The following is a 15,131-nucleotide window of genomic DNA, read 5'->3' as shown; positions in this document are numbered from 1 at the left end:
ACAGTCGAAAGCCTTGGCCAGGTTGATGAAGACGGCTGCACAGTACTGTCTTTTATCGATGGCGGTTATGATATCGTTTAGGACCTTGAGCGTGGCTGAGGTGCACCTGTGACCTGCTCGGAAACCAGATTGCATAGCGGAGAAGGTACAGTGGGATTTGAAATGGTCAGTGATCTGTTTGTTCACTTGGCTTTCGAAGACTTTAGAAAGGCAGGGCAGGATGGATATAGGTCTGTAACAGTTTGGGTCTAGATTGTCTCCCCTTTGAAGAGGGGGATGACCGCGGCCACTTTCCAATCTTTAGGAATCTCAGACGATATGAGAGAGGTTGAACAGAATAGCAATAGGTGTTGCAACAATGGCGGTGGATAATTTTAGGAAGAGACGGTCCAGATTGTCTAGCCCAGCTGATGTGTAGGGGTCCAGAATTTGCAGCTCTTTCAGAACATCAGCTGTCTGGATTTGGGTGACGGAGAAGCAGGGGGGGTCTTGGGCCAGTTGCTTTTGGGGTGCAGAGCTGTTGGCCGGGGTTGGGATAGCCAGGTGAAAGCATGGCCAGCCGTAGAGATGCTTACTGAAATTCTCGATTATCGTGGATTTATCTTTCTCCTATAGTGCACGATCATCGCCTTGGTCTTATTGAGGTTGTTGTCTTTGCGCCACACTGCTAAGTCTCTGATCCCCTTCTTATAGGCTGACTCATCGCCGCCGGTGATCAGACCTACCACGTGTTGTCGGCAAACTTGATGATGGTGTTGGAGTTGTGCGTGGCCATGCAGTTTTGGGTAAACAGGGAGGGCACTAAGCACAAACCCCCTGAGGGGCCCCCGTGTTGAGGGTCAGCGTTTCTGAGGTGTTGTTGCTAGCGCTATGACGATTATGGAATTTTAGGTAATTGTTATGCAAATAGACACTTTTAATTGTCATTTTAAATGTTTTGAGCTTATAATGCCGCTTTGAAAATGATCTACGACATATGTAATGAATAAAACACAGCTTTGGTCACACCAGATTTAAATAATGAATGGTTTTGACTGCTTGGGACTTGGAAATTAAGCTTCTCCTTCCGACTGTGCCATTTTGCTCGTAAAACGATTACCAATTTTACCCACTTCATGTAAAACTTAACTGCTATTGGCTAGTCCATGAACAGCGTTCTCACAGTTATTTCCCCGCCTTTGTGTGGCTGAATGTTACACATACAAGACACATTCAATCAGTACTGTCCAACTCAACTGACTATCTTATTAAAGGATTTGAATAATCCCCTCATGTGCTACTACAACACAGAGGTCTTTGGTATTGTTGTTGAGCTAAAGGCAGCTTCTATTGCTATGTCTGCCTTCTGTGGTCATGTGGAATGTATTTCCTGTTTGGAGAGAGGGGTGGGGGGAACGTGTGACCTTCTACCGACTATCTTGTTGCTCCACAAGTGATCTGAAGAAGGGGGAAGTTTTTATCAATATAAACATCTAATTTTTGGGCCATTTTATCATTGTGTAATCAGGTTGTCAATGCTGCTGTCTCTGGTTTTGATTATATATATTTTTTATACTAGGCCAACTACACTGTTATTGGCCTAAATCTGTCACTGAGTTTGAGTATAGACCAGTTGTTGGGCATCTCAGCTCCTCTAGTAAACCAACATTTCCAACACACATATTTGTCACAGTCCCCTCTTTACCCTTGGGTTTCTGTTTGTTTTGAGCTTGTCACATTTTAAGACATTGCATTATTGGCTGTCATCCAAAGCTTGATGAGATATTCAACTTAACAGTAGTTTGTTTTACTGCATGCAGATTGAAGAAATCATCCTCTATGGAGATTGACTTGACTTTAACCATGTTTTTATGCAAGTGAAGTCATACTGTATAATACATTTAAAAAATCATAACAGCTGTGATGGAAACAGGAAAATTAGGTAAAATTGTTTGAAATGGTGACATGATGCTGTATGGTTTGCACAACTGTATTTGGGGAGTTGCTCTCATTCCTCAAGCTCTGCTAGGTTGAATGGGGAGTGTTGCTGCACAGCGATTTTCAGGTCTGATGTTCGATCAGGTTCAAGTCCGGTCTCTTGCTGGGCCACTCAAGGACATTCAGAGACTTGCCCTGAAGCCACTCCTGCATTGTCTTGGCTGTGTGCTTAGGGTTATTGTCCTGTTGGAAGGTGAACCTTCGCCCCAGTCTGAGAACCTGAGCGCTCTTCATCAAGGTTCTCTCAGTACTTTGCTCTGTTTGTCTTTGCCTCGATCCTGACTAGTGTCTCAGTCCTTGCCACTGAAAACATCCCCACAGCATGTTGGTGCCACCACCATGCTTCACCGTAGGGATGGTGCCAGATTTCCTTCAGACGTGACGCTTGGCATTCAGGCCAAAGAGTTTAATCTTGGTTTCATTAGACCAGATCTTGTTTCTCATGGTCTGAGTTCTTTAGGTGCCTTTTGGCCAACTTCAAGTGGGCTGTCATGTGCCTTTTACTGAGGAGTGGCTTCCATCTGGCCACTCTACCATGAAGGCCTGATTGGTGGAGTGCTACAGAGATGGTTGTCCTTGTGGAAGGTTCTCCCATCTCCACAGAGGAACTCTGGAGCTCTGTCAGAGTGACGATCGGGTTCTTGGTCACCTCCCTGACCAAGGCCCTTCTCCCCCGATTGCTCAGTTTGGCCGGGCGGCCAGCTCTAGGAAGTGTCTTGGTGGTTCCAAACTTCTTCCATTGAATAATGATGGAGGCCACGGTGTTCTTGGACCTTCAATGCTGCAGAAATGTTTTGGTACCCTTCCTCTGATCTGTGCCCCGACACAATCCTGTCTCGGTACTCTATGGACAATTTCTTTGACCTCATGGCTTGGTTTTTGCTCTGACATGCGCTGTCAGCTGTGGAACCTTATATAAACAGCTGTGTGCCTTTCCAAATCATGTCCAATCAATTGAATTTACCACAAGTGGACTCCAATCGAGTTGTAGAAACATCTCAAGGATGATCAATGGAAACAGGATGCACCTGAGCTTAATTTTGAGTCTTATAGCAAAGTGTCTGAGTAATTATGTAAATAAGGTATCTGTTTTATTTTTAATACATTTGCAAACAAATCTAAACCTGTTTTTGCTTTGTCATTGCTGAGGATATTTTATTTCATAAATTTTAGAATAAGGCTGTAACGTAACATAATGTGAAAGTGAAGGGGTCTTAATACTAGCCTAATTTTCACCTGGATTTGTTTGCCTGTAGAGAGAGGACTTTGTCAGACTGCGTCTTTCTAACACTTACTGAGAACCTCTGGTTTGTTGCATCAAGTTTGACATAGATAAACCCTCTTATCGCAGATATCCCTGTTGATTTATGTCACAGCTCTGTTGCTATGGAAATAAATGCATTGCTCTGCAGATTTCTTTGTCTGTGTACACTCTTCCTGACCACTGATCCAACGCCTGACTAGCCGTGTCCCAGACCATGGACCAGTTGTTAGTTTTTGTTGTCAGTGTAACTAATGTATTGATCAGCAGATCCCTTTTTAATTTTGTTACGTGTGAGAGAGTCAGCTCATGAGCCCAATAGTCACAAGATATTTATTTTTGCCCTTTGTCTCATGGCTTTGTCTATTCTTTCAACTAACTGGACGAACCAGAGTGATATTTCCATTAACAAAGCATTCTAGTGTTGCTCATGCTGCAATGCTTAGAATATGCTGTACTCTCAGACTCATCAGAGTTTAGAATGTCACAATGGAATCTTTGATGGTGGTTAGGGGGAGGGGGGTGTAATGAATCCCAGATGAACAGGAATGATTCTAGTGTTCCATGGTTTTTTGTTTTCACCTAATTCTGGCTATGAAATATAGGACTACCACTACAATGTAAGGTAAGCATGAAGTGTTTTTTTATTTATTTTTTTGATGGCAGCTTTTAGCAAAGTGGCAGGACTTTTGTTTTGCAATTGTGTGTCTGATTGGTGGCCCCTGAGGGCTAGTTTCTCAGATGAATTCCTAGATCCCGAGGGAAACAGCACACTCAAGAATGTCATAGAAAAAACAGGTGTAGCAGGAAGGAACACCTAATGTTACCCAGGTTTGAACCTCTTGAAAACTACCCCTAGAAAGACAGTAACCAGGTCACATTTCAAACCGTATTCCCTTCCCCTTGGGTGTTCACAGATCTGAAATAGCTTGATAGATGATTCGTTCCATCTAGTCCCTCCAATCAGCTAGGTTGAGGGTCTGACATAATCCTTCAACTACCAATGTCTTTCAGACATGTGAAGGCTGGTGCTACTGGGTCAGAAATGAAGCCGTGGAAGTTATCCTCACTTGCCTCATCCTGTATTTCTCAATAACATATATTTAAACCTCTGTGCCCTCTAATCAGTGCTAACCCTAAATGAGATTTCTCTCGAGACCAAACAATTCATTCTTGCTCTATTCCCATACAGTAGGCTAAGTAGACTACATCAAATTAAACAGCAATAGTATTTTTTTATGTCAGGAGAATGATTTCCATACATTATCTGTGCTTCATATTTGTAGAAAGTAAATGTTAGGCATGGCATATACATGGTACTGTACTTTTGTGGCTTTTCTATTTATTGGCAGAAAAATCACATTGATGAATAGGCCTCATGCATGCCACAGCCACATTGCCTAGGCTCTGACAGTGGTAGTGCCAATAACAACTTTCAAAATGTCTGAAAGAGAAGCCCTAGGACTGTCTTTTTGTGGAGCTTATACGTAGGTAGAGTAAGTGTCAACAACATCTCTTCCTAGGATATTAACAGTTTCCTGATACCAATACAGATGAATTAGGCCTATTCCTAAACAGCTTATACTTACTGATACCTTTTGAACAATAAATCCTACTTCATGTGTGTCTGGGCATCATTCCAGCTATTGAAAATCAAAGGCTAGAGCTGTCATTCATTTTCAGGTCAGGCTTAGTAGAAGATGTTACAAGGCTATTTTTCCCCTTTGACTTACCCATGGACTGCTCAAATCTAGGCCAAATAGAAGGTACAACATTTGTTTCTCAGGAGGCAATTCCATTTGTCAGACACATAGCTAGTCTTGACCTCATAGCGTTCTTGGTCTTAAAAATATAGTATTCTTGGGAATTGATCATTCATTGACGATGTTTTGATAAGTTAGCCTAGCTAGCAGCAGGGAATCTTTCAGAATGCACAAGCAATTTCCTGTAGGTTCATATCAAGCAAAATTCATGATTCCCCAATGACCTTTTTTTTGTAGTTACACATACTTAAGATGGTTACACAAATATACAGTGGCAACAAAAAGTATATGAACCCTTTGGAATTACCTGGATTACATCAAATTTGATCTGATCATTTAAGTCACAACAATAGACAAACCTAGTGTGCTTAATTCTTAGGGATCAAATCCCGTTAACGGGATCGATTTGACAACATCCGGTGAAATGGCAGAGCGCCAAATTCAAATTTAAATTATTAGAAATATTTAACTTTCATACAATCACAAGTGCAATGCACCAAATTTAAAGCTTTACTTCTTGTTAATCCAGCCACTGTGTCAGATTTCAAAAAGGCTTTACAGCGATAGCAAACCATATTATTATCTGAGGACAGCACCCCATCAAACAAACACAGACAATCATTTTTCATCCCACCAGGCGTGACACAAAATTCAGAAATAACGCTATAATTCATGCCTTACCTTTGAAGAGCTTCTTCTGTTGGCACTCCAATATGTCCCATAAACATCACAAATGGTCCTTTTTTGTTAGATTTAATTCTGTCGTTTATATCTTCAAAATGTCCATTTATTTGGCGCGTTTGATCCAGAAAAACACCAGTTCCAACTCGCTCAACATGACTACAAAATATCTAATAAGTTACCTGTAATCTTTGTCCAAACATTTCAAACAACTTTCCTAATACAACTTTAGGTATTTTTTTAAACGTAAATAATCGTAAAAATTTAAGACGGGATAAACTGCGTTCAATAGCAGATAAAAACAAAGTGGGGCGAGCTTTCAGGTCGTGCGCCCCAACCACAACAGTACACTAGACTCGACCCTCGTTCTGAACAGCCCTACTTCTTCATTACACAAAGGAAAAACATCAACCAATTTCTAAAGACTTGACATCCAGTGGAAGCGATAGGAACGGCAAGCAAGTGCCTTAGAAATCTAGATCCACATAGAAAACCCATTGAAGTCACCTCAACAACAAAAAATCCTGGTTGGTTTGTCCCCGGGGTTTCGCCTGCCAAATAAGTTCTATTATACTCAGACGTCATTCAAACAGTTTTAGAAACGTCAGTGTTTTCTATCCAAATCTACTAATAATATGCATAGCCTAGCTTCTGGGCCTGACTGGCAGGCAGTTTACTTTGGGCACGCCCTTCATTCGGACGTGAAAATACCGCCCCCTAGCCTAGAGGTTAAACTAATAACGCACAAATTATTGTATTCAATGTAGACAAGAAAAATACATCATTTAAACATTACAGTGTAGGTTGGAAAAAGTATGTGAACCCCTAGGCTAATGACTTCTCCAATAGCTAACTTGAGTCAGTCGGCTAACAGTGAGTCCAATCAATGAGACGAGATTGGAGTTGTTGGTTAGAGCTGCCTTGCCCTACTAAAAAACACTCTCAAATATTCACAAGAGGCATTGCCTGATGTGAACCATGCCTTGAACAAAAGAGATCTCAAAATCCCTAAGATTAAGAATTGTTGACTTGTATAAAGCTGGAAAGGGTTACAAAAGTATCTCTAAAAGCCTTGATGTTCATCATTCCACGGTAAGAAAAATGTTCTATAAATGGAAGAAGTTCAGCACTGTTGCTACTCTCCCTAGGAGTGGCCGTCCTGCAAAGATGACTGCAAGAAAGCAGAATGTTCAATGAGGTTAATAAGAATCCTAGAGTGTCAGCTAAAGTCTTACAGAAATCTCTGGAACATGCTAACATCTCCGATGAGCCTACAATACGTAAAACACTAAACAAGAGTGGTGTTCATGAGAGGACACCACGTGGGAAAAAACATTGCTGCACGTCTGAAGTTTGCAAAAAGTGCACCTGGATGTTGCACAGCGCTACTGGCAAAATATTCTGTGGACAGATGAAACTAAAGTTTAGTTGTTTGGAAGGAACACACAACACTGTATGGAGAAAAAAGGCACAGCACACCAACATCAAAACCTCATCCCAACTGTAAAGTATGGTGGAGGGAGCATCATGGTTTGGAGCTGCTTTGGTGCCTCAAGGCCTGGACCGCTTGCTATCATGGATGGAAAACTTGGGAATTTTATCAAGACATTTTGCAGGAGAATGTTAGGCCGTCTGCCGATTTGAAGATCAACAGAAGTTGGGTGATGCAACAGGACAACGACCCAAAACACAGAAGTAAACCAATAGAATGGCTTCAACAGATGAAAATACACCTTCTGGAGTGGCCCAGTCAGAATCCTGACCTCAACCCGATTGAGATGCTGTGGCATGACCTCGCAAGACATCCCAAGAATATTGCTGAACTGATATAGTTTTGTAAAGAGGAATGGTCCAAAATTCTTCCTGACTGTTGTGCAGGTCTGATCCCTAACTACAGAAAATGTTTGGTTTAGAGGTTGACCGATTTATGACTTTTCAACGCCATACCGATTTATTGGAGGACCAAAAAAAGCCGATACCGATTTAATAGGCCAAATAAAATAAAATAAATAAGTATATATATTTTTTTAATTCATTTTAATTTTTATATTATATTTGTAATAATGACAATTACTACAATACTGAATGAGCACTTATTTTAACTTAATATAATACATCAATAAAATCAGTTTAGCCTCAAATAAATAATGAAACATGTTCAATTTGGTTTAAATAATGCAAAAACAAAGTGTTGGAGAAGAAAGTAAAAGTGTAATTAGTGCCATGTAAGAAAGCTAAAGTTTAAGTTCCTTTCTCAGAACATGAGAACATGTGAAAGCTGGTGGTTCCTTTTTAACATGAGTCTTCAATATTCCCAGGTAAGAAGTTGTAGGAATTATAGGACTATTTGTCTCTCTCTACCATTTGTATTTCATATACCTTTTGACTATTGAATGTTCTTATAGGCACTTTAGTATTGCCAGTGTAACAGTATAGCTTCCGTTCCTCTCCTTGCTCGAACGAGGAACACATCGACAACAGCCACCCTCGAAGCAGCGTTACCCATGCAGAGCAAGGGGAACAACTACTCCAAGTCTAAGAGCGATTGACGTTTGAAACGCTATTAGCGCGCACCCCGCTAACTAGCCAGCCATTTCACATCGGTTACACCAGCCTAATCTCGGGAGTTGATAGGCTTGAAGCACAGTGAAGAGCTTCTGGCAAAACGTAGGAAAGTGTTTGAATCAATGCTTACGAGCCTGCTGGTGCCTACCATCGCTCAGTCAGACTGCTCTATCAAATCATAGACTTAATTATAACATAATAACACACAGAAATACGAGCCTTAGGCCATTAATATGGTCGAATCCGGAAACTATCATCTCGAAAAACAAGACGTTTATTCTTTCAGTGAAATACGGAACAGTTACGTATTTTATCTAATGGGTGGCATCCATAAGTCTAAATATTCCTGTTACATTGCACAACCTTCAATGTTATGTCATAATTACGCAAAATTTGGGCAAATTAGACGGCCCAAACTGTTGCATATACACTGACTCTGCGTGCAATGAACGCAAGAGAAGTGACACAATTTCACCTGGTTAATATTGCCTGCAAACCTGGATTTCTTTTAGCTAAATATGCAGGTTTAAAAATATATACTTCTGTGCATTGATGTTTATGGTTAGGTACACATTGGAGCAACGATATGCACCGCGTCAATTATATGCAATGCAGGACACGCTAGATAACTACAACTGGTTGAGGATATTACTAGTTTATCTAGTGATTATGATTGATTGTTTTTTATAAGATAAGTTTAATGCTAGCTAGCAATTTACCTTGGCTTCTTACTGCATTCGCGTAACAGGCAGGCTCCTCGTGGAGTGCAATGTAATCAGGTGTTAGAGCGTTGGACTAGTTAACTGTAAGGTTGCAAGATTGGATCCCCCGCGCTGACAAGGTGAAAATCTGTCGTTCTGCCCCTGATCGAGGCAGTTAACCCACAGTTCCTAGGCCGTCATTGAAAATAAGAATGTGTTCTTAACTGACTAGTTAAATAAAGGTGTAAAAAAATAAATAATAATCGGCCAAATTGGTGTCCAAAAATACCGATTTCCGATTGTTATAAGAATTTGAAACCGGCCCTAATTAATCGGCCATTCCAATTTTAATTGGTCGACCTCGAGTTTGGTTGAGGTGATTGCTGCAAAAAGGAGGGACAACCAGTTATTAAATCAAAGGCTTCACATACTTTTTCCACCCTGCACTGTGAATGTTTACACTGTGTGTTCATTAAAGACATGAAAATGTATAATTGTTTGTTATTAGTTTAAGCAGACTGTGTTTATCTATTGTGGCTTAGATGAAGAGTAGATCAAATTTTATGACCAATTTATGCAGAAATCAAGGTAATTCGAAAGGGTTCACCTCCATTTTCTGGCCACTGTAGCATTGTAATATGTCTCAGATGAAGGACACCCCATAAATCCAGGCTGCGCAGTCAGTCTCTAGTATGGGGGATGGTGAACTGAGGGTAATGGACTGTCATAAGGGGCTTCCAGAGGGGAAATCTCAACCTGCTGTATCCTGGTGAAACCAGTGCAGGCCTGCTCTCAGCTATTTTCCTCCCTGTGAGTCTGTCAGAGGGGCTAAAGTTCTTCGGCACTGCGACTGATTTCCTTCATATGGATTCTGGAGAGTTCATTTCTTTTGTAGATGACATAGAACAACCATGCTTCAGTATGTATTAAGCTATGCAATTGTATTTTTCTGTTATGCTGTGTGCGCTGAACTGACATGCATGATTGTTTCTGACACTCCATTGTTCAGATGAAGGGTTATTAAATTGTCTAAAATGCTCAACTCAAACAGCGCTGTGTAGCCTACTGTACTTGCTGGCGATGTAATTCAAAGCTCAGGATGTGACTTTCCATTGCTCCTGTTTTTACCATGTAATGTTATTAAAACAAAATCCGACAATCCCATAGAACAGTTGACCTATTTACGTAGTCTGCTTGTTGTGTGTTCTAGAAATATTATTCTTGAGGTGCGTTCAATTTGCGGGAGCCATAGGGAGGGAAACATGTATTCTGACAAGCAGTCATTGCACAACAGTTCTTAATGCAATTGCGGGAAGACACTTTTGAAGCAGTTTTGGCCTTTGTTAAAAAAGAGGGGGATCCCATTTGCTACTATGGGTGTGAACGTTAAAAGGAAATTGGGATCCTTAACGTTAAAAATCCCAAACTGAAATAATGTTTTTATTATTAATTTAAATGGCAGTGTAGTTATCAAAAAACATATTTTCCATGTTAGTCTAACTAGACGATAGGCTATAAAGGCCTGGGGAAATTTGAGGACCAGAGGAAGAGGTGAACTTTAGGTTAGTGAATGTGTGGAAAGCAATACCAATTTTACCAAGATGCGCTATATATACAAAAGTATGTGGACACCCCTTTAAAAATAGGTGATTAGGCTATTTCAGCCACACCCGTTGCTGACAGGTGTATAAAATCGAGCACATAGCAATGCAATCTCCATAGACAAACATTGGCAATAGAATGTCCTTACTGAAGAGCTCAACGACTTACAACGTGGTCCTGTCATAAGGTGCCACCTTTCCAACAAGTCAGTTTGGCAAATTTCTGCCCTGCTCAAGCTGCCTCGGTCAACGAAGTCCTATTATTGTGAAGTGGAAACGTCTTGGAGCAACAACAGCTCAACTGCGAAGTGTTAGGCCACACAAGCTCACATAACAGAAGCAACGTCGGCACAAGAATTGTTCATCAGGAGCGTCATGAAATGGGTTTCCATGGCCGAGCAGCTGCAAAAAGCCAAAAATCACCATGCGCAATGCCAAGCGTTGGCTGGGGTGGTGTAAAGCGCACTGCTAAAGAAACGAGTTCTCTGGAGTGATTTAATCACTCTTCACCATCTGCCAGTCCGACGGCTGAATCCAGGTTTTGCGGATGCAAGGAGAATGCTACCTGCCTGAATGCATAGTGCCAACTAAGGTTTGGAGGAGAAAAAATTGTGCCAGGGAAGGTCAATCTTAACACTACAGTATACAATGACATTCTAGACAATTCTGTGATTCCAAGTTTGTGGCAACAGTTTGGGGAAGGCCCTTTTCCTGTATCATCATGACAATGCACAAAGCGAGGTCCGTACAGAAATGGTTTGTCGATCTGTGTGGAAGAACTTGACTGGCCTGCACAGAGCCCAGACCTCAACCCCATCAAACAACTTTGGGATGAATTGGAACGCCCACTACGAGCCAGGCCTAATCGCCCAACATCAATGCCCAACCTCACTAATGCTCTTGTGGCTGAATGAAAGCAAGTCCCTGCAGCAATGTTCCAACATCAAGTGGAAAGCCTTCCCAGAAGAGTGTAGGCTGTTATAGCTGCAAAGGGGGGTACAACTCCATATTAATGCAAATTATTTTGGAATGATAAGTTTGATAAGGTATCCACATACTGTACATCAAAGTATGTGTACTAGAGGTCGACCGATTAATCGGAATGGACGATTTAATTAGGGCCGATTTTTCAAGTTTTCATAACAATCGGTATTTTGGCCAATTTTTTTAAATATTTTTATTTATTTTCTTACACCTTTTATTCAATCTTTATTTAACTAGGCAAGTCAGTTAAGAAAACATTCTTATTTTCAATGACTGCCTAGGAACGTCCTGCCTCGTTCAGGGGCTTTTTAACCTTGTCAGCTCGATTCAATCTTGCAACCTTACGGTTGACTAGTCCAATGCTCTAACACCTGATTACATTGCACTCCACGAGGAGCCTGCCTGTTACGCGAATGCAGTAAGCTAAGGTAAGTTGCTAGCTAGCATTAAACTTACCTTATAAAAAGCAATCAATCAATGACTGTCATTGCTCCAATGTGTACTTAACCATAAACATCAATGCCTTAAAATCAATACACAAGTATATATTTTTAAACCTGCATATTTAGCTAAAAGAAATCCAGATTAGCAGGCAATATTAACCAGGTGAAATTGTGTCATTTCTCTTGCGTTCATTGCACGCAGAGTCAGGGTATATGTAACAGTTTGGGCCGCCTGGCTCGTTGCGAACTAATTTGCCAGAAGTTTACGTAATTATGACATAACATTGAAGGTTGTGCAATGTAACAGGAATATTTAGACTCATGGATGCCACCAGTTAGATAAAATACGAAACGGAATAAACGTTTTGTTTTCGAGGTGATCGTTTCCGGATTAGTCAAAGGTACACTAGGGCAAAAAAGTATTTAGTCAGCCACCAATTGTGCAAGTTCTCCCACTTAAAAAGATGGCCTGTAATTTTCATCATAGGTACACTTCAACTATGACAGACAAAATTAGATTTTCTTTTCTCCAGAAAATCACATTGTAGGATTTGTGATGAATTTATTTGCAAATTATGGTGGAAAATAAGTATTTGGTCAATAACAAAAGTTTCTCAATACTTTGTTATATACCCTTTGTTGGCAATGCCAGAGGTCAAACGTTTTCTGTAAGTCTTCACAAGGTTCACACACACTGTTGCTGGTATTTTGGCCCATTCCTCCATGCAGATCTCCTCTAGAGCAGGGATGTTTTGGGGCCGTTGCTAGGCAACACAGACCCTCAACTCCCTCCAAAGATTTTCTATGGGGTTGAGATCTGGAGACTGGCTAGGCCACTCCAGGACCTTGAAATGCTTCTTACGAAGCCACTCCTTCGTTGCCCGGGCGGTGTGTTTGGGATCATTGTCATGCTGAAAGACCCAGCCACATTTCATCTTCAATGCCCTTGCTGATGGAAGGAGGTTTTCACTCAATCTCACGATACATGGCCCCATTCATTCTTTCCTTTACACGGATCAGTCGTCCTGGTCCCTTTGCAGAAAAACAGCCCCAAAACATGATGTTTCCACCCCCATGCTTCACAGTAGGTATGGTGTTCTTTGGATGCAACTCAGCATTCTTTGTCCTCCAAACACGACGAGTTGAGTTTTTACCAAAAAGTTCTCTTTTGGTTTCATCTGACCATATGACCTTCTCCCAATCTTCTTCTGGATCATCCAAATGCTCTCTAGCAAACCAGACGGGCCTGGACATGTACTGGCTTAAGCAGGGGGACACGTCTGGCACTGCAGGATTTGAGTCCCTGGCGGCGTAGTGTGTTACTGATGGTAGGCTTTGTTACTTTGGTCCCAGCTCTCTGCAGGTCATTCACTAGGTCCCCCCGTGTGGTCCTGGGATTTTTGCTCACCGTTCTTGTGATCATTTTGACCCCATGGGGTGAGATCTTGCGTGGAGCCCCAGATCGAGGGAGATTATCAGTGGTCTTGTATGTCTTCCATTTCCTAATTATTGCTCCCACAGTTGATTTCTTCAAACCAAGCTGCTTACCTATTGCAGATTCAGTCTTCCCAGCCTGGTGCAGGTCTACAATTTTGTTTCTGGTGTCCTTTGACAGCTCTTTGGTCTTGGCCATAGTGGAGTTTGGAGTGTGACTGTTTGAGGTTGTGGACAGGTGTCTTTTATACTGATAACAAGTTCAAACAGGTGCCATTAATACAGGTAATGAGTGGAGGACAGAGGAGCCTCTTAAAGAAGAAGTTACAGGTCTGTGAGAGCCAGAAATCTTGCTTGTTTGTACGTGACCAAATACTTATTTTCCACCATAATTTGCAAATAAATTCATCACAAATCCTACAATGTGATTTTTTTTTTTTTTCTTCTCATTTTGTCTGTCAGAGTTGAAGTGTACCTATGATGACAATTACAGGCCTCATCTTTTTAAGTGGGAGAACTTGCACAATTGGTGGCTGACTAAATACTTTTTTGCCCCACTGTATATGGTTTAGAGAGAAATAGTCGACGCGTTGTAATAACTTGCGGCTGAACTTGAAAAGGGGTTCCTTCGTTATTTTACCGTTCATGTCTTCATAGTTAATGTCTTGATCTACTTCAAATAAGGTCTGTGTTTCGCGGAGGAGCAGATTGACAGGGGACCATGCAGACAAGCTCTGCTTTCTGCACTACAACCTAAAACTTCTTAACTGGGAATATTGAAGACCAATGAAAGCTGGTGGTTCGTTTTAACATATGTTCTCATGTTATTTGAGACATTGATTTTATTTATGTATTATATTAAGTTAAAATAAGTGTTCATTCAGTTTTGTTGCAATTGTCATTATTACAAAAATGTGTGTATTATTTATATATATATATATCGGCCGATTTTTGATCGGCGTCGGCCAATTTTTGATCGCCGTTTTCTGCCTGCCCCTCTCTCGCTGGCTTGCCTGGGGCGTATTCATTACGTTACTTATATGTAAGAAAACAGAATGAAATGGGAAGGGACCTACCTGAATTTGTCCAATAGAAACTTGTTTTATTTGCAAAATGTTGCAACTGTTTGGACTAATCAAATGTATTTATATAGCCCTTCTTACATCAGCTGATATCTCAAAGTGCTGTACAGAAACCCAGCCTAAAACCCCAAATAGCAAGCAATGCAGGTGTAGAAGCACGGTGTCTAGGAAAAACTCCCTAGAAAGGCCAAAACCTAATGATAACACTAACAGTTGGGAAAAATAGCAATGAACGGCAAGCAACAGCAGCGAAGTCCTGTATGGCAATACTTTGAGAAGGAAATGCAAACTTTGCGGAGTTGGAATTGAGATACAGTAATGGTAGTACAGGTGAAACGCTTAACCATCTGAAAGGGAATCGCCTTTAGATCCAAACCGTTTGCAGCAGCACAGCTGCCTTGTGAATTCACATGAATATACAGTGCTTTCCGAAAGTATTCAGACCGCTTGACTTTTTCCACATTTTGTTATGTTACAGCCTTATTCTAAAACGGATTAAATAAAACAATTTTCTCAGCAATCTACACTCAATACCCCATAATGATAAAGTGAGAACAGGTTTTGCGAATTTATTAAAAAGAAAGTAAAGATACCTTATTTACCTCAGTACCAGTCAAATGTTTGTACACCTACTCATTC

At 41.0% G+C, this 15,131-nt stretch overlaps 1 protein-coding gene across 4 annotated transcripts in view; it reads left to right on the top strand.

Moving 5' to 3' along the window:
• LOC129854451 (granule associated Rac and RHOG effector protein 1-like) overlaps positions 1-15,131 on the top strand; it is a 46,659-nt gene that overhangs the window by 5,149 nt on the left and 26,379 nt on the right. Inside the window, exon 1 of one of the 4 annotated variants that reach the window (XM_055921508.1) lies at positions 3,691-3,863. The exons of the other annotated variants lie outside the window; for them this stretch is intronic. The gene's annotated coding sequence lies outside the window, so the exon portion shown is untranslated. Of the gene's footprint in view, positions 1-3,690; positions 3,864-15,131 lie in introns of those variants that run through there. 4 annotated transcript variants of the gene reach the window in all.

This window comes from Salvelinus fontinalis, chromosome 4, assembly GCF_029448725.1.
Source record: "Salvelinus fontinalis isolate EN_2023a chromosome 4, ASM2944872v1, whole genome shotgun sequence".
Classification (NCBI taxonomy): Eukaryota; Metazoa; Chordata; class Actinopteri; order Salmoniformes; family Salmonidae; genus Salvelinus; species Salvelinus fontinalis.
This window is presented reverse-complemented; position numbering and strand designations above follow the sequence as displayed.